The 6000-nt window shown below is 42.4% G+C and overlaps 1 protein-coding gene across 1 annotated transcript in view; it reads right to left on the bottom strand.

The window, feature by feature from the left end:
• The window catches only part of Npr3 (natriuretic peptide receptor 3), a 60828-nt gene that overhangs the window by 11501 nt on the left and 43327 nt on the right, over window positions 1-6000 (bottom strand). The gene's annotated exons all lie outside the window — the stretch shown is intronic.

Genomic DNA, 6000 nt, shown 5'->3' with positions numbered 1-6000 from the left:
AAAAAAATCATACATCTCAATCTCTCTTTCCACCCTGCTGTCAAGTGCCAAGGTAAAGAATGGAAAACAGACTTGGGCCTTTGGTACATTCCATTGTGCTCTGGCTCAAGTAAGGGTAGCCTTGCCCTCCAGAAACTTATAGTTTCATTAACAGAAACATTTGCCAAGTGAACTTGGGAAAGTGGCTTAGTCACCTTGGCTGTGTTTCCTTCATCTGCACACTGATCATCAGACTAGGACCTGTATTAAGAGGTGGTTGCAAGAGTCACATGACACAGGGCCATATAGTGGTCAGTACAGCATGCCTGGCACACATCAAGTATTCAACAAATATAAGCCAAATACCATTTTGACTATTGTATAGACTCTACATGTCATTGGTGCTGTGTTAGAGCTCTGTGCAGGATACAGAAAGGATACAAAAAAAAAGAGAGAGAGAGAAAGTAGTCAATATTACGGGTTGAAGAGGGACAGGCAAATTAGGCTTTAAATGCAATGGCAAAAGTTGAACTGAGTTTTGAAAATGAAGATACATCTTGCAGGGTGGGAGGTGACAGGAACTCAGGCTGTCTCTGGTAGGCATTTGATCACTTTGTTCTACTTTATAACTAGATAATAAGCACCCTTTGGTAAATCCTAAAAACCACATTAAAACCTCCATTGGACAGGAAATAAGCACATACAATCTGAAAACATTGAGTAATTTAACATCTCTGTATAAAAAGTACAAAAGTAAATCCACACCTCCTATGTCAGAGCACAGAGGCAAGGCAGCAGAGCAAACTGGGTGCTGCTGGGAGGGCCATTGTGAGTCTCTTGAGCAAGGCATGACCTGTGCCCTCTGTAGAAATGCACCCTGTCTGCAGAGCTACAGGTGCCCTGTGTTGCCTGGCTCGAATCCCAGCTTACAGAAAGCTTGGCTCACCTCTGGGGTCACTAGGCCTCAACTCACCCCTAAAGACAGTGGGTCCTGACCATGTTGCAGAGCAAATGTTTCAGATTCACCAAAACCCAGTGCTGAAAAGCAGATAAGAATAATGGATAAAGAACTGGGCCTCCTTTGCAGCCCTGCCATTTCCCAGCTGTGTTTTTGCACCTTTTGAGCCTCAGTTTCCCCAGCTGGAAAGTGAGAAAAATCTATCTCACTGATGTCAGTCAGTTTTAAATGACTTGAGGAATCTAAAAGACTTCTATCAACATCAGACAGAATCTTCATTCACCTGTCTAATTGTCTAGCAGTAGAGAGTTATAAATGTAAAGATCCTGCTTAGCTTTTAATTCCTAACAGCAGCGTTCAGAAAATAGTGTTTATAGGTGTAACATATCATGTTGGCCCATTTTACACCTGCTGAAACCTAAGCCTCCTCATTTCTGCTGCGATGCCCCGGCAAACTCTTACTTCCACAACGTGAAGATCTCCATTCCGCATAATATGATGGGTGCAGCCCAAGCTGGCGAATCCTGCTGACCCTCAAGCAGAGGTGGAGGGTGGGAAAAAGTCCCAGACCTGACATAGTACTTATTCTCTCCAGCCTTCAATTTACTTATCTGTCATATAGAGGTTGAGAATCAACTCCCATTATAGAGTTTTTCTGGGATTTAAATTAACTACTGCATGTAAAATGCCTAAGATAGTTCCTGGAACCAGAAAAGGACCTGGTAGAAGTTGGCTCTTACTCTTAGCTATCAATCTTAAGTCTCAGAGTCATTTATTTTCTTAGGCAAATAATGTTGTAGAAATAACATCTACTAGTCAAACATAATTTTCTTCCATGTTAATTCAGTTTTCCAGAGGAATATTAAATTTTCACCTAGGCCATGAAATCATCAAGACTTGAGAAAGCATACATGCTGGTGGTGAATTTTAATAAGTAGATTTTAGCTTATTATTCTCAAGCCACAATGATATTCTTTACAAAGGTCTATCTTCTCATTGATAATTGTGCAGAAACCACCTTGTTACAGAAAGAAGTCACAGAATCACAGAATTGTGCAGTGGGGAAGGTATAAGTGCCTTAGAAAAACTAGCTTAATCCTTGCCATGCTTAAAGACCAAAGTTATACCTCCCTCAGTCTTCCTGCACCCTATACTGTGGTATCATGTTCTGTAGTCCCTTATTCCTGGGGCACTTAGGACATCCCTGCTAAAATTATCAAGTACTAGGTGCTGGGCCTATTCCATCCACCTCTCTTCCTTCTCCTCTTGTCCCCTTCTCAAAATTCTAACCCAGAGTCACCTGAAGCAAAGGACATCCACATCAGCACTACCCCATCTGGAACGTCCCCTTCCTTTCCCCTCAGTATGTCTTCCATAATCCAAGATGGGAAGAATAACTATTTGACCAAGAAGGATGAACTAGGACTACTTTGTTCTAACAAGTGCCATGATAGAAGAGAATAGATGGCTCTCAGCACATCCCCAGGTCTGAAAATCACTCCATCTTGATTTGCAAATGGATCACAAATTTATCTTCTTTTCTCTCAAAGTAGCTGAGTGTTTCCCTTTCCTGCCAAAATTAGCAGGAGAGCTGCCGTCCCTGATGAGACTCACTGCCACCCCACTCTGCTGTGGAGGACGTTTCAGCACCTACCTCATAAGAGTGTAGGCCAGAAGCAAAAATCTTAGGGAGCGTCTTCTCTAGAGGAGAACATTCTCACATTCACATGCGTTTTTAATAGGAGGAAAGCCCGATAACACATTATAGACACTGAAAATTGGAAGTGCAAATTAAGGGGGAGAAAATGAGGAAGAAAAAAGCAGTATTAAGTTGTCTCAGGAGCATTTTCCACTGGACTGCCAAGATGAAAGGATCCAGGTAATTTGGTCTGTCCCTTTCCTTCTGGACTAAACCGCTCCTGAACCTCCTGACTGACACAGATTGTGCTATTGTCACCAATCACAGAAAATAGAGGTCCCCCCATCTGAGAAACTTGTTCAGTATGTAGCATCCTATCTAACTAGAAATTCCTCCTTATCATCACTAGCCCTAAGTCTTAATTAGATTCCTAAGTGCAGCCATTCTCCTACTACATGCTAAACAAACTGAATTAAAAAAACAAAAGTTTGCAATCTCTACCTGACAGCCCCAAGTGGGCACAGGGATTGGCTGTGTTCATAGAAATCATCACATGGACGCCCAAAATGCCTTCTTCTCCGATAGCACATGCCAGCCACATCTCCTAATTCATTTTCATGGGGGAAATGAATAGAAGTGTTATTTTTTATTTTGTAAGTAAGTGTAAAGATTTGACATTCCTAACATGGCTCCTTTCTGTGACAGTAAATAGCATCTTTCCCATTGTCCTCTGGGAAGGCAAATTCATGTTTATATGAGATCTCAGTGCTGTCTTCCAAATAAGAAAGTAAAAAACTCTGCATGCCTGGGCTGTGGTGTAAAGTGAGAGTGACCTGTGTAAAGTGGGGAATCCCTAGATACCAGGGAGAGCCTGTAAAGCTTTCAGATAGACTGCTGGAGAAAAGCTGCCAAAGTTCATTGCAGGGCTAAACTGGTTGAGAGTTTTGCTTGTGGAATCTACACGAACTCAGGCACATCTCACAGTGGTTCTATTGTTATTACATGAACCAATGGTTCTCAAAGTAAGGGAAGCTGAGAAGGTTGAGCAGAATTTCTCAATAATCTTTTGAAAAAGATGCACTTTAGCCTCTCATTCAGTTGAAGGACGGATGGGGAAAAGCAAAATTTCAATGGAGAGAAGGTAAGAGAAGAAAGGAATTTGTAACCTGCCCTTCCTCCTTCATAGTTAACAATGAGCAACCCAAACATCAAAGGATGGTCTGCATTCGATGAATACTTCACAAATGAATTCTAACCTTTACAAATATAGTAGCTGTCATAGTTACTTTTCTCATTGCTGAGACAGAATACCCAACATCCAAAGTTAAAGGAAGAAAGGTATATTTCAGCTCATAGTTTGTAAAGGCTTCAGTCCCTAATCAGCTGGCTCCAAGGTATGGTGGCGTGGCAGAGGGGCATCACAGAGTAAAAATGGTCCATCTCGGAGCAGGTAGGAGGCAGCAAGCAGCTATCTTACCTTTCCCTTTTCTCCCATCCAGGCTACCAGCCTTTTGGATGGAGGGGGGATTTTGTCTTCAGAAAATCCATTCAACCACACCCAGAACTATGCTTATTCCAATTAGAGGACTGATTTAGTATCACACACTCTTAATCCTAGTATCACACGCAAAGGATCCAGTCAGCTCGGAAAAGCCTTACTTGTGAGTGAATGAGGCTTTTGGGAGACATCTGCATACAAGCCATAAGAGTAATTATTCTCATTCAGCTTCCTTTTAAATCATAAAATCAAAAGCCTACAATTTAGGGAAGTGGTAACAACTCCCACACTTCCTCAATAGCAAACAAGAGGATCTCACTCTTACTGACAGACATGCCAGTGTCGGCTTGTCTATACTGTGCCAGTCTTCATGGAATTCAAACTGGGTCACCTGCTGACTTATTTTAACTTGAGAGAAGTTAAACTGAGCATCTTCTCCCTTATCCTGGTTGAACTCTGGGAGAATGCAGAGTATGTAACCTACTGGCAGTCAGGCAGCAGATCTCCACCAATGGCTCTGTACTTGGCTAAAACTACTATCTTGTTTGTCTAACCCATTTCTTTCTCTCTAGATTGAAGTTAAGACTTACTTGGGATGAGAGTTTGTCCTAAATTTCCAAACAACCATCTCCATCCTGACCTCAACTCCATCCTTTAAGCATAACCTGGACTATCAAATTAACTGAGATCTTACAGCCCAGAGAAGAGCTGCCTGCGGAGAAATTTTTTTTCTCTCTCATACTAAAATAGAATGGCCTCTTAAAGTCTCTCTTTGGATGATAATTGTGTAAAGTCATGGTGCCTCATTTAGTTCCCTTAATGACAGGATTGGCAGTGGAAGCTGAACACAGGACCTTGGACTGGCACATGGAATCTATTAACATGAGAAGCCCCAGTAAGGAACGCTACCCAGGGCCCCCCCCCGGGGGAACCACAAAGAGGACTCCATGGGCTTCACTTTGGAACCTGGTGGACATGGAGCACAAGTAAAAGGAATGAAATTTAAATTCCCCAATGCTCACACAAGAAATTCAGATATCTGATATCCTTGTTCTTTGAATGTATCTCACATACATCATTTATAGATGCTTCTCATCACCCATCATGCTCAAAGGCTTAATAGGGAAGGCACATGCATGATGACATTAATTGTCCCTGGCTTTCAGATGAGCAAGTGAGTGACATTTGTCCTTGGCCTTGACATGCCACCAGCATCTGGCCTCTCTATAGCTAGTGACCCAACTCCCACAAGACATGTGATGGCCTCTCTTTCCAGGAGTCTGCGTCCTGCAAAGGAAGGACATTGAGGTGGGCAGAGGCACAAATAAAAACACAACAAGAAAAGGGCAGGTGTTGGCCATGGGCACCCTAAAATGCTCTACTAGGTAGTGATGAAAGTACAAGGGAAGAGAACAGGCCATAGTGGATAGGAAGGGTGTAAAGAGATCAAAGTCAGAGTGTCAGGGTCTGCTCTCCACAGAGGCCATAGAGGGCTACTCCCAATGCCACAGGAATTGCAAGTTTGATAATCTCTCCATCCTCTTGCTCCTTCCAGTCTCAGGAAGATAATGCTTTACACTTTTTCAAGCCCTAGAGCTCTCTGCCATTCTTTACTGGTTTTCTTTAACTCCACATATACCTTTGCAACTAGTGCCTTTATTCTCTTTCACTTTCTTTAAGTGCATTTCTATTTCTTCCCAAGACCCTAACAGATACATCAACCTTCTGTGAGCCTCTCAAACATGCTCTTGCTGAAGTTATCTCTGACCCACCAGTTCCTCCATTCTTCTGCAAGTGTACTTAGCACAATCTTATATTATTTCACTCATTAGTCTATTTTACATTTTTGCATGCATGGGTACCCTGACAATGCACGTGTTCCTTGATGCACCAGCCATGTCATAGGAACATTTGTTCCCCTAGGAT

This window comes from Fukomys damarensis, unplaced genomic scaffold (assembly GCF_012274545.1).
Source record: "Fukomys damarensis isolate Sample0158 unplaced genomic scaffold, DMR_v1.0_HiC HiC_scaffold_1, whole genome shotgun sequence".
In the NCBI taxonomy this organism is placed as follows: domain Eukaryota; kingdom Metazoa; phylum Chordata; class Mammalia; order Rodentia; family Bathyergidae; genus Fukomys; species Fukomys damarensis.
The sequence above is the reverse complement of the archived record's forward strand: the minus strand, read 5'-3'. Positions and strand labels throughout refer to the sequence as shown.